We start from the raw sequence: 27,049 nt of genomic DNA, 5'->3' as shown, positions 1-27,049 counted from the left end.
CTTTGATGAGTTCACGTGTCCAGGACACATTAATCAGTCCCCCCAGGATTTCGCGGGCCTTTTTTGTGATTGTTGCGGGCTAAAATGTCTGATGTTGCGGGGGGGTTTCCAAAAAAATTGCGATCAAAGTTGCGGTGTTTTTTAGGTTTTTGTTGCGATTATGTTCGATTTAAAGCCATGATTTAAGTTAGTTTTATAGCTACAGAACGTGATTTAGGATTGTTAGATTTAACCAGTCTCTCCAGTGTTGAATTTGAAATTGAAATTATTGAATGTTAGATTTAAAGCTGCATTAAGTGATTGATTTAAGTTAGTTTTATAGTTTTAGAATGCAGAATGTAATTTAGGATTGTTAAGACTTGATGATTTTAATATTTTAGCTTCTTAGATCCTTTATTCACTATTCCTGTTTCACTTCCTGTAAAAGTTACTGTGTGACCTTCTTCCAGTGGAGAAGACACTTCTTTGCTAGACTAAACATAGTGTCTTTGTTTAAAATTGTCGTAAAAACCATCTCGCACTTTGTCTTGCGTAAATGCTGAGTTGTTAAGAAAATCCGTTGATATGAAATATATACAGGATATTTTGCTTATGATTGATCCAAGGTTTCACTCACACACACATATTGATGGGATTAAGATGTGATTTGCTGACCTAGCACAAGATATCAACACATTCACATACGCACACACAACACACACACATCCTACCCCCACCCCTCTACACACACACATTCACACACACGCGCGCGCGCACACACACACACACACACACACACACACACACACACACACATCCTACCCCCACCCCTCTACACATTCACACTCACACACACACACGTTCATGCACACACACACATACACGCATACACACACATCTGCGCACACATACAGACACAACACACAAACACATAAAGATAAACGCTGGTTACGCCAGGCTGACATAGCTGTGACATAACGATTGAGTGCTCTAACAGGGCAAAGATCCATGTTCAGCGCTGTGTCAGAAGTAGTGAAAGCAGACACCGTAAAAGGTCTGTTTACAAAATCGGAGCCCAAGACCTTAGACAGAAACGTGGGGTTTGGCCACAGGGTCACATGTGAGAGGTCTGGCCCCCACTGAATACACTGTGGGCTGACAGATAAGGCATGTAACTCCCCTACCCTTTTTGCAGAGGCTATTACAATGAGGAATGCTGTTTTCATTGATAGCCACTTTGTCAGTCTCCTCCAGCGGTTCGTAGGGAGAATTGCATAGACTGTTCAGCATAATGTTAAGGTCCCACTGAGGGACAAAACATTTACGAGGTGGATTAAGGCGCTTTGCACCCTTCAAGAAGGTTACAACCAAGTTATGTGCGCCGACTGGCGTCCCATCAATTTTACCTCTGTAAGCTGACATCATTGCCACATACCCCTGCAGAGTGGATACTGAACGACCGGTCTCCAAAAGACCTTGAAGGAACTCCAAAACGTTGTTCAAAGAACAATTCAGTGGGTCGAGATTGCGTTTTAAGCACCATGCTGAGAAGTACTTCCACCTACTGCTGTACAGCGAGCGTGTAGATGGGGCACGAGCATTTAAAATAGTGTCCCTGACCCCTTGTGAACAGTCCAGTAGGATGGGTGTGCTCCCAAGGGCCAAACCCACAGTTTCAGCCTCTGAGGGTGGTCGTGCCACAGGTGTCCATTTAGGTGTGTCAACAGGTCTGCCCTGACAGGAAGAGGGCAGGGTGGTCCTGTCAGCAGTGCCTGAAGGAGGTAAAACCAGGGACTGTGGACACGGTAAGGAGCCATCAGAAGGACTGGCTGATTGGTAATTCGAATGCGCTGGAGTATCTGCTACAGCAATGGAAATGGAGGGAATGCATAAAGCTTTTGATTGGGCCACTGGCGGGCTAGTGCATCTTGCCCCAAGGAGCCTATTTCATCCTGGAGAACAAACCAACTCGGGCAGTGGGTTGTGGCTCTGGTGGCAAACAGATCCACCTCTGCCTTCCCATATGTGTTCCAGATCATCTGAACCACTTCTGGGTTCAGACGCCACTCTCCCAGGAGAGGCCTGCCCCGAGACAGGGCGTCTGCCACCTGATTCTTCTTCCCGGGCACATGAATTGCTCTCAATGAAAGCAGGTGCACATTCGCCCATATCCATATCTTCCTGGTGAGGTTGTTCAGTGTCTGGGACCTCAGTCCTCCCTGGTGGTTGATATGATAAACCGTCGATGTGTTGTCCGTTCGTACAAGGACATGTTTGTGTTTCAACTGTTTTTGGAAGTGTTGCAATGTCAGCCAGACAGCCTGCAGCTCCAAGTAATTGATATGGTAGGCTCGCAGTTCGTCCTGCCAAACACCATGCACTCCTTTGTGATTCCACACTCCTCCCCAGCCATGTTGGCTGGCATCTGTTGTGATGATTTCCCTTCTTGCTGGAGGGGGTCCCAGAGGTACACCGTTGTGAAGGAAAGATCTCAGTCTCCACTGGTGCAAGGAAGCAGCCCCCTTGGGTGTGATTTTCACCAGCACACTCTTCTGCGTTTGTGCTGAAAGCCTTTTTGTCCTTAACCAACATTGGAAAGGTCGGAGATGCAATCTCCCCAACTGGACTAGCGGTGTAGCTGCAGCCAACATACCTGCAAGGCATAGCAGTAGACTGTAGCGAACAGTGTGACATGACCCGACATGCATCACCAGCCCCATTATATTGTGCATTCTTGTTGGGTGATTGAGTTTAAGTGGATACCTATGTAGTTGATGGACTGCATGGGTTGCAATGAACTCTTCTTGAAGTTCACGGAGAGACCAAGAGCTGAAATGTGGTCGAGCAGTCTCCGAGTGTGCACTTTGGCTTGATCTGGTGACCAAGCACAGAGAAGCCAGTCGTCTAGATAAGGAAGGACGCGCATGCCCTGTCTGAGAAGTGGAGCAAGAGCCTCGCGCATGCACTTTGTGAAGACCCGAGGGGCCAGAGATAGACCAAAAGGCAGCACCTTGAACTGGAATGAGCGGCCTTCGAAGTGGAAACAGAGGAAAAGACGATGTTGTGGTGCAATGGGCACATGGAAATATGCATCCTTTAAATCGACCATGACGAACCAGTCTCCTGGCTCTATTGAGTGGAGTACATCTTATGTTCGCAACATGCGGAACGGCAGCTGCTTTAGGTATGTGTTTAAACGGCGTAGGTCCAATATTGGCCGAAGTCCGCCGTCCTTTTTGGGCACGACAAAGTAAGTGGAGAAAACACCCTTTTGTGTCTTGGGGTCTATCTCCTCGATCGCGTTTTTTTCTAAAAGTGATTGTATTTCTGAGTGTAGAACTGAACGTAGCTCTGGGCTCGCGACCTGTGTGGTGCGTAGCCCAGAGTTCAGGGGAGGCCGGCGGCGAAACTGAAGGCGATAACCATTCGTGAGGGGTTTCTATTACCCATGGGTTTGGTGTTGAGACCCCAATGCTCCAGTTGTTGAGGAGTGAAACGTTTTGCCGCCGGCCGTACACCATCAGTCTTGCACCTGAGTGTGGTGTGTAGGTTTGGGGGGGGCCACTGTGGGGAGCCCGCCCTGACCTAGGAAAGGAGGGAGTGGGTCTGCCACGTGCATTGCGCTGAGTAAGGCTGTGTTCTGCCTGCCTCCGTTGTGGCTGTTGAAAAGTAGGCGCTGAGTGTCGGCGATAAGTGGAATTGCCACGAAACGCAGGTTGTGGCAGTGACTGTGGCCTCTTGAAGGCAACATGTGGCTTTACGTGTTGGGAGCGTGTTTCAGAGGCAAGTTGGCGTCGATTTAAGGCCTCCTGAGATGCTGGCCTCTTCTGCCCCTCGGACCTGCTTGATCCAGCCTGGTGCCCTGTGTCTGGTCGGAGTTTTATCACACCGCTCCTGTGAAGGACGGCCCCATGAGGACAGTTGAGGGTTATACCTGTTAAAACTGTTAATATTATAGTCAGGCTGTCTGTTGTTGCCCAAATGAGGATGGGTTCCCTTTTGAGTCTGGTTCCTCTCGAGGTTTCTTCCTCATGTCGTCTGAGGGAGTTTTTCCTTGCCACCTTCGCCACAGGCTTGCTCATTGGGGATAGATTAGGGATAAAATTAGCTCATGTTTTAAGTCGTTCAAATTCTGTAAAGCTGCTTTGCGACAATGTTTATTGTTAAAAGCGCTATACAAATAAACTTGAGTTTGATTTGATCCTGTGCAGCTGGGCCAAACAGTTGTCCTGGGGCCAGAGGCAGTTGCCGCAGAACATTTCTGGCCACGTCTGGAAGAGGGGACTGTGCCACCCAAATCTGTCTGCGGGCTTGGAGCAGCAGGCCCATGGATTTGCCACATTGTTTAGCCAGAGCTCCAATGCCCTGGAGTGCTGTGTCGACCAGTTCAGATGTAGCTACATCAGGGGAAGGCTGTATTGTAGTCTGTAGAGCGAGAAGAACATGAGCCATGGTGTTCAGAACGCGTCCCATCGTTGCTTGTGTGTTGTATGCCCGGCACACCAGGTTGTCTGTGCGTCTGCATTCCGGGCTAGGGCATTGCGGATCTGTGCGGAGGGCCTCATCAGGTGAGACAACCAAGGCAACCACAGCTGGTTCCACTGGTGGCATAGGCCCCAGACCAGCAGCGCTCGGGTCCGCCATTGCCGCCAGCAGCCTAGTTGGCCTGTCCATCCTGCTGGTATTTGCCTCTTTCAGGGCCTCTGTGAACATCTTTACAAAGTCATCACATGGCGGAATAGCCAGATCGTTGCTCTGCATGGGCAATCGACAGAGACGGTTGGTCTGAACCATGGCTCTGGAAAGAGGTTCAATGTTGAGCTTCGCCAAGGCCATCCGAATGGCTCCTGATAAGATGGCGTTTACTCCAGAGTGATCAGCTCCATCCTCTGACACTCTGCCACTCTCCGTAGTAGAGGAGTCAAGGATTGTGATATCCTCTGGCAGTGAAAAATCACCTGTGTCCATAGGAAACAGCCTATCCGTGGCTGCAAGAGAAAGAGTATCATCATCTCTGCCAGTGAAGTGAAGGGGTCAGGTTGTGAGGCCGGTAGAGGGGCTTCATCACTTGAATGTGAGTTAGGCTGTGATGCATACTGTGACTGCATGCTCATGAGCAACTCTCTTATTTGTGTCACACTGTCAGACAACTCATCCACTCTACGTGTCAAAACGTGGGAGTGCTTGGGCTTTTTGGCTTTCTTTGATGCATCACATTCTGCTGTGCATTTAGCAGTATTTATGCACTTCTGAGTGGGCGTGGAGGAGAGGAGACAATCTACCTTACCCTCAAGACCAGCCAAGCGTGCCTGTCACTGTTGCACAGAGAGCAAGCTGCAAGGTATACATGAAGGATCTGATAAAGCCTCTTTGAGGTGTTCAATCCCTAGACAGGAAGGACAGCTGTCATGGGGGTCATTCACATCCATTGGTATGCCACACATGGAGCACCAGGCTAATGCCATATTGACAAAGAAAATTCACTGTGTAGGGGAATGAACACAGAGGTAACCAAATCGGTAGGCTGCTTGGATAGATTCCACAATGAGTTCTTGTACATAGAACACAAGTGAGATGGGGTATAAAAGTGCCGGGGACTGGGCAACTTTCCACTTTGTATACGGTTATAACCTGTGCTGGGGTGTGAGCGAGGTTATGAGACCGTTCTTCAGGCTCGTATGTTTCGCTAGGCTGCGCCAGGGTATGGGTGCTAGCCAGCAATCCAACAATGCCTAATGAAGCGGAGCTAATACTCACCTGATCGATCGTGCTTACAGGGCAATATGTATAAATGAAATGCTTGTGCTGCACCGGGGACTGGGAGCTAGCACGCACAATAATGAGGTGTATTCACGGTGTAACGCTACCGGGATTCGGGGCTCACGCTGTCGCACCGAATGCTAGTTCACCTCGCTTCTGTGCTAGACCGGTGTAGTAGGTCTGCAGCACTAAAATAACTTACCGTGTACTCCGCTATCGCGGGTTTCTTGACTGCAAAAGTTGTAGGTTGAATGTAATTGAATTCGCTGTAGAAGCCAGTTGTTGGAGATATACTCCTAGATTAACTGTTTCGCTACCACAGTACAAGACAAATCTGTTCTCTGCAAAGCGAGAAAGCGAAAGGCAACGAGTGACGTGGGCACAGTTATTTATTCACTTGGGCCACGTCATCGGTCACGAGGTGACAACTTTGATACAAGTTCTTGGCATAGATGCAGCTAGAGCAAGGGGATTCACACACAGTAAAATACGCCATCTGGCGGTCTGAAGACAAGGAAGTAGAACAGTGGGGGTTTTTTTTTGGATGTTATAAAAGGTTTTTTTTGGATGCTCTATTTTTGGTGGAAAAACTGTGAATAAACGACGGTGAAACCAATCTCTGTTTTTTTCTGGTCTGTTTTTCGCTGTGTTTTTTTGCCCTAGAATTTTGCAGGTGGCACGAAGGCATTGATCTCAAGAGATTGACCGTTCCAGCTGGGGGAACCTTTACAGTGGGTGTGTGTGTAGAGGGGTGGGGGTAGGATGTGTGTGTGTGTTATGTGTGTGCGTATGTGAATGTGTTGATATCTTGTGCTAGGTCAGCAAATCACATCTTAATCCCATCAATATGTATGTGTGTGAGTGAAACCTTGGATCAATCATAAGCACAGGGTTCCCACGGGTCCTTAAAAAGTCTTAAATACAACTTTCGGTTTTTAAGGCCTTAAAACGTCTTAAATTGTTTGGAATGACTGGAATTTTCGAAAGGGAGGTATTAAATTTAATATCGGACCGAACGAGTGAAATGTCTCCATCGGGTTTGGGGTATTTTTTTAACCGTAATTTTAAAAGTGACCAGCGTACCTTTTGGGGGCAGCATCGGTTCTGTGCGTTCTGTAGATCAAGCACTAACGCTAGGAGGCTCCTGGAGGCAGTGTGGTGTGGTGCGATGGTGTGAAGAGTGAGAGATACGCAGGTAGCTTACGTGGGCGCTAGAAAGCGTTGATGATTATGGGAAGATGTCTGTTTAACAACAAGTGGTTGGAGGATGACGGATACCCCCAAAATAAGGAGAAGAATCGTTTGCGATAAAAAGCGCTGGATCGCACAAATGTGTGTAAAGACGGTACCGCAGCGCTGGGGACACGGCAGACTGGGAAACTGGCTTTTCACGGACACGAGGCGCGCGCGCGCGCGCGTGTTAGAGGTCAAGCGCTCCGGAGTGAAACGCAGGGGGGTTCGCGCATGCGCACAAGAGTCAGATGGAAAATGGGGCTTACAGGAAATACTACTACTAATAATGATTAGCATCATTTTCTTACATAATTAACATTGTTTATTGTACTAAGTTTAATATAAATATATAAACAACCTTTATTTCAAAACTCAATTAAAAAGAACTACAGAAAATACAATAATTCTTAATATAGTACAATATAAATAATTTGTACAAAAAGTTTAATTTTATTACCTATCGTCTACAACAGTGTTTTTAATATAATAAGAATAATATTAACAACCACTAATAATAATTATTCATCTCATCTCATTATCTCTAGCCGCTTTATCCTTCTACAGGGTCGCAGGCAAGCTGGAGCCTATCCCAGCTGACTACGGGCGAAAGGCGGGATACACCCTGGACAAGTCGCCAGGTACAACCACTAATAATAATTATTATTATTAGTAATTATTATTGATTACTAATCATTACTACTTATGAATTAGTGATTAAGTACTAGGGATTATTAAATGTTATAAAATTAAGTTATTAAAAATTATTACAAATAATTATTAAAAAGTAGTAATTGGTAGAATGCAAACAAATTAAATAGTGAACATTGATATAAAATAACTGTACTACTACTACTACTAATAATAATAATAATAATAAACAATAATCCTACTAGTAATACCTGTTAATTTTATTATCAGTACAATTGTTATATCAATGTTCACTTTTAAAAGCAAATTATCTATAATCCATGAATAATTGTTTGTATCACTACTACTACTACTACTACTACTACTAATAATAATAATAATAATAATAATAATAACTTTTTAATAATTTTAACTAATCTTATAACTCAATTTTATAGCATTTTAATAATCACAACTTATTAATTATTAGTATAATTAAGTAGTAGTTGATTATTGCTTATTAATTATTAAATTACATTTTGATGATCACTGCTTATTAATTAAGTAGTAATTAATAATACTGAATTATAATAATTGCTACTCTAATTATTAATATAGCTAATAAGTATTGATTATTAAAATGTTATAAAATTGAGTTTTTTAATTATTATTAAAAAAGTAGTTTGTAGTATTAGTAGTAGTAATACAAACAATTATTCATGGATTATAGATAATTAATGATTATTTTTGAAAAATGAACATTGATATAACAATTGCACTGATGATGATGATGATTAGTTTACAGTTATTACAACACTAATATTGATAATGGTTATGAAAGGTGACAGTTGTTTTTCTGTGTTTAATGTAATGCTCTGATGATTGTATGACTGCATAAACAGGTTTATGCTGTTACCTGCTATAATCAGGGATCCCAGACGTCCGCTATTTAGCGGAATTCCGCTATTTTTCTAGCCAAAGTGGTGGTTTTTTTTGTTTTTTTAAATCTCTTGTATAGCCGTTAAAAATGTTTAAATAAAATGACCAGCAGAATACGTTCTGATTTGGTTTGCTTGTTTAGCGATGTTTTTGTCAGCTTCGTTTGTTCTCGTTGACATTCGGGAACACTCGGAAGTTAAATTGATGTAAATACCGCGAGACTGTACGCGATAGAACGAGAAAACAATATGGCTGCGCCCATTTGCTAGAAAATGTGTTTTAACTCCGTTCGTGCTTTTGTTTCTAATGCGTTGAACTTAATTCAATATGCAGGGCTGTGAAATTTCCGCGGATTCTGTCACGAAAAATATCATCTTCACAAAACGTCTATTTTTGCATTAAAAATCATTGGGGGGTCTAGTCGGTTTTAATCGCCTTGCACGAGACCGGCGGCTCAATACAGCCGGACTCGCGGAGTTTTATGCCAGCTGAGCGTGGAACACGTCTTGACTGCGAATGACAGAGCTAAAAATAGCTATTGCGTGACCTGGCACTGCGTACGTGAATTTTGTACTTACAGGGTGTAAGATCAGACGTAGTTAAGATGCCATCAAAAAGGAAAGCTAAGGAGGCGTTTGAGAGAGATGCAAAGAGGGCTAGAAAAGAACACACAGACAGACTGAAGGAAAAGATGAAAAAGAACAAGTTTGCAAAACTGAAAGAGATGGTGTTAAAGAAAAGAAAATTAAAAGACTTTCATTAGATGCTGTTTGACAGACTATGAACATTTTGTAAATAGCTTTAATAGAGGAATGCAAATACTATAGAACTAATAACTAATAGCCTTACTGAAAGATGAATTGAAAGAAATAGCTGGGAGTGATGCAAAGAGGAATAGAAGGAGCCAGAAGTAAAAGAAAAGATGTAAATAATATATTAGATAAGAAACATTAGTTTTTTAAAACTTTTGCTCTGTAGACAAGAGACATTGTGACAGATTCTTGGAAAAAGCCAGGACATAATACAAGAATTAAGTGTAATTTGGAAGACAACAGGTATCTCACTTAAATATTGAGCATGATTTTTCACAAAGTCATTTTGAAAGGCCTATCAAAGTTTTCTTTTATTAACATTTCTTTAAATTGTTATTTACACTTTTTTTTACTTTTATTTTGATTAAGAGATAAAATACATGGGCACTTGTTAGATATTTCAAGGTATTTTACATGGATCTTTCATTTTAAAAGAGAAAACTGTTGATGGGTATTTTATATGGCAAAATGAAGACCAAGACTAGTCAAATATTTACTTGTTGAGATCAGTTTTTTACTTGCAGGAAATGCTCAGAATACACCATATAACACCTAAAATGGCTTGGTGTCCGGCTTATGCTGGGGGGCTGTGCCCCCCAGACCCCCCCTTTTCCTCGGATTTCTTATTTACAATTTCACAGCCCTGAATATGTCGTGGAAAAAAGATATCGTCCATAAAAGAGATAGCGGAACAGTGTCTGGGTTAGAAGTATATTCTTCAAAGCTACATTTTCATCTAATTTTTATAGCTAAATAACAATTTTTTTTGCCACTTATGTCATTGATTACAAAATATGGCATCAAATAGATACACATTATTGTTAAATTCTGTTGCTTTTCTATGTTAAATCTATGTAAAAAATGTGTTCTATAGCATCTTTAAATGTTAAAATCTCAACAGCTTCAGGGGCTTGCAGCGCCCTTGACCCCTGCTGATAGTTTCTTACATTCCTCTATTTTTTTCAATTACTGCTGGGATCCCTGATAATAATAATAATAATAATAATAATGGCTTTTTTTCGTGGTCTAACAGATATATTCCATTCAGCTACTCGTCTTCAACTCATTCAGTATCATGCTCGCTGAATGGAATATATCTGATAGACCATGAAAAAAAGCCAGCCAATATTATTAAATGGGCGGCACGGTGGTGTAGTGGTTAGCGCTGTCGCCTCACAGCAAGAAGGTTTTGAGTTTGAACCCAGTGGCCGGCGAGGGCCTTTCTGTGTGGAGTTTGCATGTTCTCCCCGTGTCTGCGTGGGTTTCCTCCGGGTGCTCCGGTTTCCCCCACAGTCCAAAAGCATGCGGTTAGGCTAATATGGGACGGCCTTGGGCTGAGGTGCCCTTGAGCACGGCACCGAACTCCCAACTGCTTTCTTTCTTTTAAATTAATCAAATATTTGCAGAAGTTCAAAGAAAAAAAATTAAATTCTGTGCTTTTGATGAGGGGCAATGACAGTTTGACATTTTCAGGGCATGTTCACAACTCCAAGCAGCAAAAAAGGGGATCAAGCACTTTTTGTGGCCCCACCCCTTCACAATGAAGGACCGTTAGGAGCCTTTGGAATCATAAACGCTTGTTCTCAAGGCAATACATTCAAAGAAACTCCCTCACTTCCTGTTTTAAAAAAATGACCTCAGAGTTTTGTTTGACTTCAGGTCATGTTGCTAAATCGCTGTTGAGAGAGTGTCGTCGATCGTTGTGCTAGATTTAGAATTTCATGAGGTGAGGTGGGGGGGCAGGGCAGATCAAATCCCCAAATTATTCTTTCTTTGATACGTCTTAGACTCAGAATTTATCACGTTGTTGTTTTTAAGCTGAGAGATCGAGATGCTGTGAGGAAAGATGGTGTGCTAAGCCAAAAAGAAACCTCACTGGCATGGCAGAACAGAGAACATCCTCGTGTTTGATCACTTTCAGGCACACATGCAAACTCCTCACCTTTCGGCGAAATTCGCCGTTTTGGTCCCAAAATAGGTCACTTGTGTGAATCGTGTAGATCCGAAGAGTTTTTTTTTTGGGGGGGGGGTAGGCAGGATACAACGCTATTGTTGCCAAACATTTCACTTACAAGGTTACAGCCAATCAAGATAAACAGTTACTAACACGCTTCTTTTCCATTGGAGTTCTGATCAGCTGGTGCACAACCCACTGCTGGTTGCCAGTCCTCGCTTACGAATATTCCACAGATTCAGACCGCAGTCACCTTTTTATAGAGAGATCTGGCAACCTCATCTCGCGACTGAATCTGAATACCAATGGAACAGTTTCCAGCGCGCTCGGGGGTGAATAACCATGGGCGGATCTACCGGGGTGGCATATGCCACTCTAAAAGAAAGCCTTGCCACCCCTGCTGCTACCCCAGTTGGCAGCGACGAATTCGAAGAAAAATTACGGCCAATTTGACATTTACGTGCGTGAATTTCCAATGTCCGACTGCGGCAAATGCAGCACGAGATAACGCTAGAGATTGGTTGTTTTGGAAAATTGAGAGGCGCGAAGCGAGGGAGCCAGGAGTCGCGAGGAAAGGAGACACGGGAGGAAAGGGGTAAAAGCTGATTAACTATCTATCAAAAAATGAAATTATAATGAATGAACAGTGCTAGCATAGTTGCGATGCTGATTTTGAGAGGATAAAAATCAGGTTGGAGAAGGTTATTTAGCTAACTATACATGTAAGGCAAAAAAAAAGTGCGTTTCCGGTAACCCGACCGATCGAGAATTTCCATGTCGAAATTGCCGACCGTAAAGTTTTTATTACAAATTTCCCTCGATATTTTAGTGTAAGCGGCGTTAGTTTGTCATAATTTTTTGTTTCAACGCATTCAAGTTGTGAAAGAAACGATAAAAAGTAAAATGTTTTGCCACTTCTATCAGCCCTCCTGGCTGTAATGCAAATTGCTTCCTCTTCAGTATACAAGTGCACTTCCATGGCAGGGAAAAACACTACATTTTGCCGCCTATGTAGTCCCCTATTTATACAAATAGGAGTCATTCAGGATTCAGCCATGTTTTTGCTCCGTGTTTTTGCTCGACCCAAGTTCTACAGTAGTCTAGGCGAGGCCGTCTGCTTTTAATGGAAGTAGCCTAGCCTAGGACGTTAAACCATATTTTCACGTTATTTCTTGATAAGGTGTTTTCACATTATTACATGAAAATATCATGAAATAACGTGATAATTTCGTATCATGAAATTACGTGATATGTTATTACATGATAAATATATTGTAAAAACGTGATAACTCTGTTAACAATATCTTTTCACGTAATTACTTGAGTCTAAGCCAAATTTTTTTTTTTTTTTGAGTGTGGCAGCAATACGCTTCCGCAGATCATAACTCGAACTCTTGCGATTTTTTTTTTTTTTATTCGTTTAAAGATTTAAAACACTTATTTTATTATGATGTGTGGTATAAAGGATTCTGTGCCAAAATACTATTTTGTAAGATGTTTACTTGTGTTAATTTTTTCGAACAAAATAAAACAAATTAAGAAAAAAAAAATTTCCTACCTACCGACCTTATTTTAGTATTTCATGTTACGTGAAACACCTATTTTTTTTTTTTGGCCTAATGTTAGCTAGGTCTGACATTAGTTTTGTGTAAAGTCGGCCACAAAAGTTAATATTGATTCACCGTCTGTCAAGGAAAACATTGCTATTGGCTGAAGCTTATGATTAAAATATTGAGGATCTTAAACATCAGACGAGGAGAGTACTAGACAGAAAAGAGGGGGAACAGGAGAGTCCTACCACTCTCATGGAGTTCACTGTTTTTGGACCCATACCAAGATGTTTTTGTTGTTGTTTTTTTTGAGTTGTTCAGGTTGTGTAAAATAGCGGTTGTCTTGCCTGTGAGCAGTGCATCCTGTGAACGAAGTTTTTCATCTCTCAGGCTCATAAAGACTTATTTGCGGTTGACTATGACAGAAAAGAGACTATCAAGTTTGGCTGTACTCAGCATTGAATCAAAGCGCACAAAAGCATTAGATCTTGATAAATTTGTGAAGCGTTTTGCTGAGCAACATGGAAATCGCCGCATTCAGCTGTTGTAGGCATGACAAGTTCATGTTCTGCTCACTGGTGAGCCTTTACAAAGCGTGAGGAAAATAAAACTATAAAATGTGACACTGGTGTAAATGGTTTAAATCATGCTGAACTTGAAGCAGTGTTGTTATTGTTGTTTTTTAGTGTCTGTTCTTTTGCATATACAGTATAAAACTGTCCAGAAACGGTATAGACCTCATCTGAGAATGTGTGTTCTTCGTGAACAATAAAGGCATGAGATTAAGTTTATCTGTATGAGTTTGTAAATGGCAGCCCGTGCCCTTTTGTAGTGTGTACATACTATTTGTCGTCAAACTGTGATAACTGTGATTAAATTCAGGATATATACATGTCTGTAATACGTTGCCACCCCTCAAAAATTCCTGCCCCCCTCTTGCCACCCCATAAATATTTTTCTAGATCCGCCCCTGATTTCACATAGGTGATGTCTTTAAGAAAATTGACAGACAGGGATTGGCCAGGTGTGTCCTCTGGGGTAGGTCTGTTAGATAGCACAGGCAGTAATATATACCTTTTTGTAAATAGCCCACTGTGTTGTACACAGGGGTGAAAATTAACTTCACAAAATATCAAACTTTACCGGCCACTGACAAATGGTACAATTTACCGGCCACTCAACAGTAACTTATTAAGACATGTTTATGGAAAGTTATTTTGTACTGTATTAAATTCAAGATGTCACTGGTTGCCATTTTTTTTGTAACGTAGACTACGAAATGTACTTTTGCGCGCGTGCCGTGTCCCCGTGCATCCTTCTCACCTTTTTCACCCCTGACCAGTTTGCATGCCTGTCAGGGAGGAACATGCTCGGAGTCGCAGCAGAGGTCGCGGTGTAACATCTCGGCGTATGAAGAATCGCAACCAAAAGGTTTCAGTGCCATCACATCTCTGGGCTGAGAACCAACGCTGCTGCCGTGTGATCGAGCGCGAGTCCCAGAGGCACAAGGTTGTGACCAGGGTTAAAAAAAATAGACGGTCAATGATTATCGACAGAAATGTGTTTTAATCTGTCGGTGAGCGGTGAGGTCATGTCTGCCTCTGCACCGTGACTCGACAGAACACTGATGGCCCTGTTAGAGGAAGTGGAATAGACGCGCCGCCAAAGATCTTTCACACAAGGGTTGTTTTACAATCAGGGTACAAAGTTTGTGTCACAGGGGTCCAAAATTCAAACTGATTCAAACTGGTTCTTGTACCAGTTTTTAAGTGAAGGACGAGTTAAAGAACAGATTTCAGGTCATTTTATGACGTGTGTGTATGGTAGTTTTGTGTAATCTGTTATAAGATAAAGAAGATGAAGTGCAGCTTTAAGCAGGGCTGGGAGAAACAAATGAAGTGATTCTCGGAGAGGACTTTTTTTTTTTTGACAATTCAGAATCCGCTACTTCCATAGTGCTTTTAAATATAAGGCTGTAAGCTTTGTGTTAGTTGTCTCTAATATTTATGTCCCAATATCTTGACCACATTTTAGGATGAAAATAATCATTTTAGATATGTTATTTTATATTGAAAAATGAGCTGTCTCGGAGAGGATTTTTTTTTTTTTTGACGCAATTCCATACTAATTTGATCAAAATAGTCTGAAAACTTACTGGCATTCAACATTAAAACTTAACGATGTTTCCAATGATATGGAACCAAATATGTGTTTTCTGGTATAAAGACTGATTTAAGTGCATCCCTTTTGGAGCTACCTGTGGTCAAAAAAGCACTTTTTCTAAATGACACGAGTAATTTATATTGCCATGCATTCACCAAAAATAACGTCATCACCAATTTTTATTTTTTTTTTTGCATGGTAAATAGAGCGATCACAGGGCTACAATAAACAACCAAGTTTATTTAGTCAAGCCTTTTGATATTGAAGATAATAAGTGTTAAATGTGATTTTTAGCTTGCGTACCCTGATTGTAAACCAACCCACAAGGAAGTGTTTCTGCTAAAACTGTGACACTCCTGGAGATATTTGAAAGTGATAAATGCGCTACGTTCACACTGCAAGGCTTAATGCTCAATTCCGATTTTTTTGTGAAATCCGATTTTTTTGTGAGGTCGTTCACATTAACAAATATATGCGACTTGTATGTGATCCTCAGTATGAACGAAAAGCGACCTAAAAGTGTTCCGCATGCGCATTGCAGGATACGACGACGTCACACGCAGTGAGCATGGCCAGTGTTTACGGAAGTAAAACCGTCCGGTTGCGGTATGACCCATCCAATCTAGCTTGAATAGCTGCATCCCCCCAAATGGAAATCAGCTCCCTAACCTCTGCGTCCTTCCATTGAGAAGATTCAGAACCTTCACAGCCCGAAGCGTCCCTCGCATTGATGTCATGCGCCATGTTGTTGTAACTTTTTTTGAGAGACCCACCGCCTACTTCAGCGCAGAATAGTGACGTTTGTGGCTTGTTGATGACGTGTAAGTCGGATGAATGCGACCTGGCGGTTCAGACTGAAGTCGCATATGAAAAGAGCGGATAGGAATCGGAATTGGGACCACATATCCAAACGGCCTGGGTCGGATTTGAAAAAATCGGATCTGTGTCGTTCATATTGTCAATAAAAGATCGGATACAGGTCACATATGGGCGAAAAAATCGGATTTGAGTCACTTCAGCCTGCAGTGTGAACGTAGCCAAATGTCTTAAAAAGTAACCATGATGTAAAGTCGGCGGCACGGTGGTGTAGTGGTTAGCGCTGTCGCCTCACAGCAAGAAGGTCCGGGTTTGAGCCCTGTGGCCGGCGAGGGCCTTTCTGTGCAGAGTTTGCATGTTCTCCCCGTGTCCGCGTGGGTTTCCTCCGGGTGCTCCGGTTTCCCCCACAGTCCAAAGACATGCAGGTTAGGTTAACTGGTGACTCTAAATTGAGCGTAGGTGTGAATGTGAGTGTGAATGGTTGTCTGTGTCCTGGGATGTAGTGGTGCGTAAACGCACATAAACGCCGTTTACCCACCTCCAGATTTTAGGAAATAGCGTTTATGAACCTCTAAATATAGTTTACGCACGTCCAAGCATAGTTTACCCACCTCTAAATACAGTTTATGCACGTATGTCTTTTGTTTTATACAGATATTAAAACAGCTTTTCCGTTATTTTTCAATTGCCTACACCTAGTAGATCCTGCACAAGTTCTTGTGGGTTTTATCAACACTGCGTAGCCTACGCGTAGTAATTGTCTGTCTACCGCTCGCCCTCTTGCGGGAGCCAGCAGACTGCGAGATTCATTAGTCACTGATTACGTGTGTGAAGAAATGGTGAAGAAATGGATATTAGGCGATTTCTGAAGCGTCGGAGCATCACGCTTCCAGCTGATACCAGCAAAACGTCTCGACACAGTGAGTCCAAAAAGAATCCTGAACTTCACGTTTTTAGGATAAACTCCCCATCGTTTTGGTTTGTGAACCATGCCACTAACTAACGTTAGGTTGTTCACTTGTGCCAACAAATTAGCCTACCTTTCTGGCAGACAAATGACGTTGTTAGTGCAGTCTAAAGTTTTTGGTAATTATTATATCAACATAAATTCAGTATTTGCAGCGCATTGTAAGACAAATAGTTGTCATTTCATGTTAATCTCAAAGTCATGATGACAGCATGCTAGCTTCATGTCACGGACATAATATAGAGAACTTAGCCTAAAGTAACGTTAGGCAAGTCACTCCTCGCCGCCCTTCTCGGTGTGTGTGTGTTTATTTTTTAAAGAAGGCTATAGCATTCAGATTGGGCAGAAATACTTGTCCACATGATTGGTGTACTTAGCCGTTTTAATGTAATTTTACAGATAGTGGTGGAGAGACAGACAGTGTTGCGGGGCCAGGAGAAACAGCAGGAGGAGAGACAGAAGGAGGAGAGAGTGAGAGGAGGAAAATAGGGCAAAGAGAGGATGAAACAGGATCAACTACAAGAGGAGAAAAGGGAGGAAAAGAGAGAAGGCAAATGGATGGAGAATCAGATAGGCCTTTAAGAGAAACTTTGATAGAGGAAACTGAGGGAGAAACAGAGAGAGGAGAAAATGAGGGAAGAAAAACAGAAATAGACGGAACAGAAGGAAGAGAAAATGAGGGAGGAGAATCAGACAGAGAAGATGCAGAGACAGACGAAATGGAGGCAGAGGAAACTGAGACAGTATCAGAAAGCATCAGATGCCATCCACACATCTGGACTGAAAGTATGTGTAATTTGCCATTCTTACACACACTCTTTATTTTTCTCTCTTTATTGATTATTTAGATTTCATAAACACCACTCTACTTGGTGTCACACACACACACACACACACACACACACACACACACACACGCTTGGACTCAGTCACACATGCACACAAGTAAACACACATGCACATTCACACACACACACACACACACACACACACACACACACACACACACACACACACAAAAACACTTTCATACACACACATACAAAAGTTAACATTCTTCTAGTGCAAGGTCTACTGCTGTGATATATCTGTCAGCTTATGGATTTCATATGGCCTACTGTTGGTATGTGTAATTTGCCATTCTTTCACACTGACATTATATTTCTCTTTATTAAGATTTAATAAACCTCAAACATACTTATTGTGTATCTTGTTTTATGAATGATATAGAGTAGAGACCTCAGGGAACCCTTGTCACACACATACATACATGCACTCACACACACAAGTACATGCACATTCACAAACACTCTGTCATATACACACACACACATGCACTGTCATACACACACACACACACACACACACACACACACACTCCTATGTGTCAGAAAAGTTGTTTCATACAATACGCATCGTAGCATCCTTGCGTCATGCTTGCGTCGACTATGAATTGGCCCTTACAACGTTGTGGTCCCCCGATCCCAAAATTTATAGTTTACCCACCTCTTTTTTTACCACTACACCCCTGTCTGTGTCTATGTGTCAGCCCTGTGATGACCTGGCGACTTGTCCAGGGTGTACCCCGCCTTTCACCCGTAGTCAGCTGGGATAGACTCCAGCTCGCCTGCGACCCTGTAGAACAGGATAAAGCGGCTACAGATAATGAGATGAGATGATGTAAAGTCCGGAGTCATGCTTCTCAGAAGATAATTGATTTAATCGGCCTCACACACACACTTGTGCACTCAAGCTTAAAACATGGGTGCGCAGTTTTGTTTTGTATTGTGCATGATTAACTTCAGTGGTGGGTGTGTGTTTTACAGCACTGGCTCAGCCTGTTGCACTGCTTGTAGTGACATATTAACCTGACACGCACACACACACACTTTTGCATAAAGGTTTGAGCGAGGTTCTTCATTTTGGACAAGGCAGCGTCGTGTGTCAACGTCTTGGCAAAAACGCGTCCGTCGTTCCGATCGTCGCATCCGAGCTCTCAGGTTTGTACTGTGGGTTTTATTTGAGTTGAGAGATGATTTTGTCTAAGAAAACCTTGTCTTTTTTTTTTTTTTTTTTAAAGTAGGTTGACAGTCAGTGGCCAGTTTCAGGTTCTCTCTGGTGTGGGTTCCATGGCTTCTGCAGAGGAACGTTTACCTGTGTGAATGTTCACCAAGTATTGTGCCCTTTCCTCTAAAAGCAAATTAGACCTCGATATATCTATCTCTCTCAAAGGAAAACCATGTGATGAACACTTTGGTGTTTAATTGCAAGGACCGAATCAGGCTTTCGTCTAAACGGGGGAACAGGGGCGCTGCGCCCTCTTACTCTCGGCGTGCGCCCCCTTACCGACTCCGTGAAAATATCCCAGCAACACTACGTGACAATGTGTCTGATCATCAAATACGTTATAATTGCTCCAAAAATATTCCAATCATAGTAGATACACCGCCAGACGGTGCAAAAACAATCCGAATTGCCGTTTTCCAGACCGAGGCGCCATGTTGTTTAGTTGTCGCGGCTGCTCTCGTGAGATTTGACATGGGTTACATACAAGGTCAGCTGACTTGTAGAGCGAGATTTCTCGAGACTGAAATACCTTTCACCCACCGGCGCGGGAGCTTTTGACAGAAGTAGTTCGCGAGTTGTTTTTGTTGACACTTGGGCATTTAAAGATGTCATCCCGCGGCACGAAGCGGAAGAAAGCCAAAGACTGTCCGGGGCAGAAGAAGATTACTTCTTTCTTTTTCAATGTTGACAGACAATTTGTTACAATTTCCCTCTCAGGCTACGTTTACATTAGACCGTATCTGTCTCGTTTTCTTCGCGGATGCACTGTCCGTTTACATTAAAACGCCAGGAAACGGGAATCCGCCAGCGTCCACGTATTCAATCCAGATCGTGTCAGCTCCGGTGCTGTGTAAACATTGAGAATACGCGGATACGCTGTGCTGAGCTCTAGCTGGCGTCTCATTGGACAACGTCACTGTGACATCCACCTTCCTGATTCACTGGCGTTGGTCATGTGACGCGACTGCTGAAAAACGGCCCGGACTTCCGCCTTGTATCACCTTTCATTAAAGAGTATAAAAGTATGAAAATACTGCAAATACTGATGCAAATACTGCCCATTGTGTAGTTATGATTGTCTTTAGGCTTGCCATCCTTCCACTTGCGAGTGGTAAGTGATATGCGCTGGGATCACACACACAGCGGCTCAGTCCCGAATCACTGCTCGTGCGCTTCACTCGCGCGCTCTGTGAGCTGCGCAGGGCCGGAGTGCGCACCCTCCAGAGGGCACTCGCTGTTCAGGGCGGAGTGATTTGGAGCGCAGGATGCCTGCGGAGCCGAGCGTATCCGCGTATTGGCGTTGCTGTGTGCACGCGAATCGTGTATTGGTGTTGCTATGTGCACACTAATCGTTTTAAAAACGTTAATCTGATGATCCGCTGATACGGTTAATGTAAACATGGGCTCAGACAGCCTCAGAATGTCCCATTGGAGCATTTTTCAAAGGCTTTGCACGGCGGAGGGGGACAACCGGCACCATCCCCCCCCCCCCCCCCCGCTTCGCTCCCTCGCCATGGTGAGCGCCCTCATACTAAAGTTTTCGAGAAAAAACCCTGCGAATGATCTTCAAGTTTACGTTTGGTATCTTTTCTGATATTACATCTGTAGCATCATCAAACAAAAATATAACTCTTCATTACAAGATTAATCGACGCTCTCGAAAAGGAGTTTGCTGACGTTTTATGAGCCAAGGACAGTTTTAAGCCTTAAAGATAGATATTCTGCTGAATATACGGGGAGGATGTGTGAATATAAAACAAACCATTTGTTTTATGACTTAGATGTCGAGTGCAGTTGTGTTTACATGCATTTCAGGGATAACGATACAGCTGAGGCGGTTCCTTCAGTTCCGCGGTTCAGATTGAATGGCAGATGGAGAGCATCTTCTCCAAATGGAGTCATAAATGTGTTTTTACTGCAGTTTCAGAATCTTTCGAGGAATGGAGTTTTTAAAGCCTCCTAAAATAAGTGACCGGATGTGTGACGTGTGCAGGGAGCAAAAATAATCAGAATACCATGACTGTAAATTGAGAGTGCACTCTTCTTTTTCCCTCCAATCGACAGTGAAATTTAAAAAATTGTTTTATTCCCTTTCACAGTGAACCTGAAATCTCTGTAACCAGGAGCTCCTGCTCGTCAACAGCAGCTGCGATGTACATTTCTGGGACACCAGTTTCTGAAACGTTGGTTTTTTGGGGGGTTTCCCCCTTCTTGGACCCTGCAAAATGTTGCTGGGGGGATTTGTGTCTCTGTGCTCACAGGAGCGTTCCTTTCTGTTGTTTTGCTGTGTTCTGCAGAGATTTTGATTTTATATATATTCTTTAAGTTGCAGATAAAATCATTGGAGAATGTCTTGGGTGTTGAACCCAAGCCTTGATACTTGGCATGAACAGTGATTACAAACTTGTCTGGTGGCGTTCTTGGAGATTGTGAAATGTTTCCACGCAACCACGCTGCTCAAATGGCATTCTTAAAAGGGAACAGAGGGCAATATATAGCAGGCTTTCGTCTAAACGGGGGAACAGGGGCGCTGCGCCCTCTTACTCTCGGCGTGCGCCCCCTTACCGACTCCGTGAAAACATCCCAGCAACACTACGTGACAATGTGTCTGATCATCAAATACGTTATAATTGCTCCAAAAATATTCCAATCATAGTAGATACACCGCCAGACGGTGCAAAAACAATCCGAATTGGCGTTTTCCAGACTGAGGCGCCATGTTGTTTACTTGTCGTGGCTACTCTCGCGAGATTTGACATGGGTTACATACAAGGTCAGCTGACTTGGAGAGCGAGATTTCTCGAGACTGAATGACCTTTCACCCACCGGCGCGGGAGCTTTTGACAGAAGTAGTTCGCGAGTTGTTTTTGTTGACACTTGGGCATTTAAAGATGTCATCCCGCGGCACGAAGCGGAAGAAAGCCAAAGACTGTCCGGGGCAGAAGAACATTACTACTTTCTTTTTCAATGTTGACAGACAATTTGTTACAATTTCCCTCTCAGACAGCCTCAGAATGTCCCGTTGGAGCATTTTTCAAAGGCTTTGCACGGCGGAGGGGGACAACCTGCACCATCCCCCCCCCCGCTTCGCTCCCTCGCCATGGTGAGCGCCCTCATACTAAAGTTTTCTAGAAAAAACCCTGTATAGAGTAAATATAACAATAAAACGCACATTAACGAACCTTATTCAAGACTTACAAAAGTTTTTTGTTCTAAGGTTGGAAAGTTATAGTGTTTTGAAAGTAGCTCGAGCAAACTATTTCCGCAGTTTGAACAGCCCGCCATGATATTAATTTTATCCAATCAGAATGCACGTTCATTTTCTCTGCGTAACACTCATGACGTATGTATGTGCCCAGTTGTGTTGGCTCATTGAGGTTGAGAATAGCACGTGTGAAATACCTGTTTCTGCCTCTTGCGACGATTTCGCAAGTCCACGGGTGGCACCTATCTCATTGCAGCAAATAAATTCTGCTGGACTCGTGAGCAACTCCACGTTACATTTTCCGCACGAGCACCACGCCGTGTCACCTGCACGCAGACGCTCTGCCCCACGCTCGCCACGCCCATGGTCAGCATCAGTCTCATCCTCGCCGTCATCCGAGCTTTCTTCTCTTATTTCATCACCGGAGTCGAGAGTACCTCTCCTAGCTATTTTAAGTTCGTTTCTTAAGACAAGGATTTTTTAAGATGTTACCTTAATTAATAAAATATAATTAAATAAAATTATAAATATAATTAAATAATTTTTACCTAAAATAATTTTTAATTAATTATTTTAGAATAAAGAGAAAATTATTTTATGTAATTTTATTTCTCTATTGTTTACTGTTTTTGTTTTTACTTCTGTAAAGCACATTGAACTGCCATTGTGTATGAAATGTGCTATATAAATAAACTTGCCTTGCCTTACCTTGTTGACAGTTTCGGCGAGAATCTTCCGCCTTCTTCAAAACAGTCACCAGATGTGTCCTGGGGGAGCGACCTGACAGCAGGAGGCGTGAACTACCTGTCAAATTGGGCGGGACGTTCACGCCTCCGTAGCGTAACATCAGCTGATAAGGCACGTCACCACTCGACATCTGGTGACTGTTTTGAAGAAGGCGGAAGATTCTCGCCGAAACTGTCAACAAGGTAACATCTTAAAAAATCCTTGTCTTAAGAAACGAACTTAAAATAGCTTTAATAGTTAGACATAATGAACTTCCACTACAGAGTACCTCTCCTAGGTTCAAACTGGTTCCCTTCTAAGCCATAGCCTGCTTGCAGTGTGTCTTGCGGGATCTCTTCGTATGATTCGACAGAGCTGTCGCTTTCACTTGATGCGCCTGATGCCATGATTACACGCTTCTCTCCTCTATTTCGGAGAGTTCCGCTAGTGCAGTGGGTAGCGCTGACGTCACGGTCTTTTAAAAATGGCGACTCTTGTGCGGTTTAGCGTATAAAGTATTATATTTACAATTACCAAGATATTTCGTTGTTTTCTAGTATATAAATTTGATAGAATACGTTACTTTGTCACATCAGCAACTGTATATATTATATTTGGTACCCCTTTAATCACCTTCTAATTTTCATTACAATTAAAATTGTGCTTTTGGCACTTTGTTGCCAATCTCTTTATTTTCCTGTCTTTTCTCATTTTTTTTATTATTATTAATATTATTATTATACACCTGCTCTGAAGGGGGGAGGGTATACTGGGTGTTTTTTTTTTTTTTAAACCTCTGTCCGTCCGTATTTCCATCCGCCTGAAACACCCTTTTTCTCATCAACCACAAATCATAGCCACTTGATACCAAACTTCAGCTTTTCTGTGTGTACCGTTTTCAGGTCTGTCGCACATCGACTTCCTGTTTACCATCTGAATGTGTTTACGAAACATATCAGATGGATTTTTGACGCTGTTTCAAGTTAGTCAGCAAGGCTAACCGGATGCTTGGCTTTCTAAAAAGATCCTGTCCCTTGCTGACGGAAATTCAAGTGAGGAGGACTTTATATTTGTCGCTCGTCAAGTCACAGCTCTGTTGTGCGTCTGAAGTACGGTCCCCTGCTAGTGTCAACCTTAGAAGCCTGTTAGAGAGTCCAACGACGTGCAACACGCTGGATATTACAACAGCGTATTGGGGATGCTACTTACTCAGAAGCCTGCACTTGCTTCCTCTGACTTCTGATAGGGAGATTAGAGACTTAGTCTTTGTATATAAATGCATTAATGGCCAAACAGATTTGAACATAAACCTCTACGTGTCTTTTGTAACTCATGACCGGTCTAGGGCCCAAAATCCGAAATTAATTTTAAAACCTACTCACTGCAGAACTTCAACTTATCAGGCCTCATTCTTCAATAGGATTATTAAACCATGGAACTACTGTATGTATGTAAATATTTTTCCCCAGATAAATTCCGTAGCCTCCCTGTTTTCAAATCCCTGTTAGAGCTGTACTTTGAATTACTGACCTCCACCTATAATACGGACTTCAGTGTTTCCCCTAGAAAATGTTTGAAGGTGCGGTGGCAAGACCTGCGCTCAGACGTCCCACCCCAGTACGAGGATACGGGAGCATTCTGAGAAATTTTTTGACAAAACACACTCTAAAATGGTGACCCTTTGTAAGGGAATAAATGAATAAACCTAGTCTTGAAAGAACAAGCATAACCTGCAGAGCAAGGCAGTTTAGAAAACAGTCAGGGAGACTAAGGCCCTGTCCACACGACAACGGACGGATTCAGGTGAATCTGATAAAATTGTTTATCGTTTCAGCCTGGCGTCCACACGGCACCAGCGTTTTGGGTGCCCCAAAATGAAATCTTTTGAGAACGGGTTCCAGAGTGGAAAGATTTGGCAACGGCGCCGTTGCGAAGTCGTCTGGATGAGTAGAACGGATTTGTTTACGATGACGTCACAACCACGTGCTTCACGCCGGGTAGAAGTGTAATGAACTCGATGCGAGTTGTCAACAAATCCTATAACTTGGTTCATGAAACGCGCTTACAAAATATTTTCACTGTGAATATTTGTGTAATGGTGCAGAGAGAGAGAGAGAGAGAGAGAGAATAGCCCTTAGGACAGAGTCAATCCTGCCAGCAAAAATAGGGAAAAAAAAAGGAGCGATCTCACCTCTTCAGATGTTGGTTTAAGTCCGACAATACATTCCTCAAAAAGGGCGTAGAAGAACAAATTAATCCATCAACGTGCAGCATTCAATTTATTCCGGACCATTAAAGACGCCGCCTTCTGCGTAGAATCATACGTCATCCTCGCCGCCATATTGGATGGGTCAAAGCGGAGAATAAAGATGCCTCATTCATGTGCTGCGTTTAACTGTACCAACAGGTTTGCCGTCCAAACGAGATCACATGGGATTACCTTTCACAGGTGAGACTGGAAAAATACTTTTCATTGTATTTGGTCATTATAATGTAATTTTACGAACAGATTTTTCTGACTTTGTGGCTAATATGAAGTCTCGCGCGTAATAGTTTATGCGCATGCGTCCTTACTTCTTCTATTGTTCTGGTGTCTCCGAAGGGACCGTCTTACAGCGCCCCTAGAGGTGTGGCATGTGTATTGCATCGTTTTCAGCAAGCGTTGCGTTGCCATATGGACCTGATATTTTACTGATCCGTTGCCCATGTGGACGCGATATTTTTTTAAATAACATCTCGTTGCCGTTGTCGTGTGGATGTAGCCTAAATTCCCCCCACACCTAACCCCTTCAATAAAAGGCCTCTTTGGAGAGCCAGTTTTTGGTGTCTGCTTATGCTGGCGACAGAACATTCCTGTTGGTAAAGACCAGTGTTAGTTTTTGTTATTGCTAATTAACACAACAAAGACTATGAGTGGCAGAATTGGTTGATATTAAAGTAGCCACAGAATACTTGCCATGGTCAGTGTGGTAAAGCCAAGGTTTGTATCTGGGCTTGTCAACCCCTGTAGGGTCCCAGCCCGTGGCCCTGTGTTTGCCCTTCTTTTGGCTGCTCTCCTCTCTCTCTTCCCTCTTTTCACATTCTCTTTCCTGTTCTGGCAGTCTGCTTTGCTCTCCTGCTTGATTACTGCTACCTGCCTAAAATGTTCATATTTTCAAAACATTTACATGGACATTTTGAATTAACGTGGTTTGATAATTTCTGATCTGATGTGACATTTCGCAGATGATCACACGCACCCACTGACGGGCTGTGTTTAAAAACTCGCGTCGGTGTTGTACTTTCTGCAACAGTGTATGCTCGAATTAGGGATGGACATCACATAACCAATAGCCTAGATTAATCGATAATTGACCATTTAAGAATTTCGTTAAAGTGCCATTCCACCATTGGATGTATTCTTTGGCATAAAATACAATATATTTTATGACAACATGACTAGATAGAGAAATCTTTTAGCTTCAAAATGATATATCAAACATAATTTTTTGACAGCAACAAGTATTAATTTTGCGACCAAAGTCACCTACCCTTTTAATTTCCGCGCGGTAGTGAAACGTGATGTCATCAGCAGGTTCCCCTTCTTGTGTACCACGTGTCGGTCTATTTTTAGACCAGGAAACCCCCAAAGTGAGAGAGTCATTTCTCCTCGTATATGGGGGCCAAAAAAATTGCGAAAAATTTTGAGTTAATCTTTCAGTTAGCTAGATTTATTGGTATTAGCTAGATTTATTGGTATTATTTTTATCGCGTTCTGTCCGCCATTGCTGATAATATGTGCCATGTCACACGTCACGTGGTACACAATAAGGGGAACCCGCCGATGACATCACGCGCGGAAATTAAAAGGGTAGGTGACTTTGGTCGCAAAATTAATATACTTGTCGTTGTCAAAAAATTATGTTTGATATATCATTTTGAAGCTAAAAGATTTCTCTATCTAGTGATACCATTTATATATGTTGTCAAAATATATTGTATTTTATGCCAAAGAATACATCCAATGGTGGAATGGCACTTTAAGAAGAATGACGTTCATCGACAAAAATGAATAGCCTATAGGTTGCTGCGTTGTGCGTAGTGCAAGTCTTCAAGCAATGAATTTTGCTGTCTGTCACGGACAAACATTTGGCCGTACCCTGGCTTCAGTTACCTACGCTACAATCGCTTAAAAATCAACATGAAGCAGCACGGCGAAGTGTGGCGTGGGACCATTTTTAAATGTCCAAGTTTACTGTCATCACCATAATG

At 42.7% G+C, this 27,049-nt stretch overlaps 1 protein-coding gene across 3 annotated transcripts in view; it reads left to right on the top strand.

Moving 5' to 3' along the window:
• Positions 1-27,049, top strand: part of abat (4-aminobutyrate aminotransferase) — a 96,394-nt gene that overhangs the window by 6,947 nt on the left and 62,398 nt on the right. Inside the window, exon 1 of one of the 3 annotated variants that reach the window (XM_060901114.1) lies at positions 7,545-7,610. The exons of 1 other annotated variant lie outside the window; for it this stretch is intronic. The gene's annotated coding sequence lies outside the window, so the exon portion shown is untranslated. Of the gene's footprint in view, positions 1-7,544; positions 7,611-18,691; positions 18,801-27,049 lie in introns of those variants that run through there. One more of the 3 variants, XM_060901112.1, reaches the window with a different exon arrangement.

The sequence above is a fragment of the Neoarius graeffei genome, chromosome 20, assembly GCF_027579695.1.
Source record: "Neoarius graeffei isolate fNeoGra1 chromosome 20, fNeoGra1.pri, whole genome shotgun sequence".
Lineage (NCBI taxonomy): Eukaryota > Metazoa > Chordata > Actinopteri > Siluriformes > Ariidae > Neoarius > Neoarius graeffei.
Note: the sequence above shows the minus strand (reverse complement) of the source record. Positions and strands in the feature narration are given on the sequence as shown.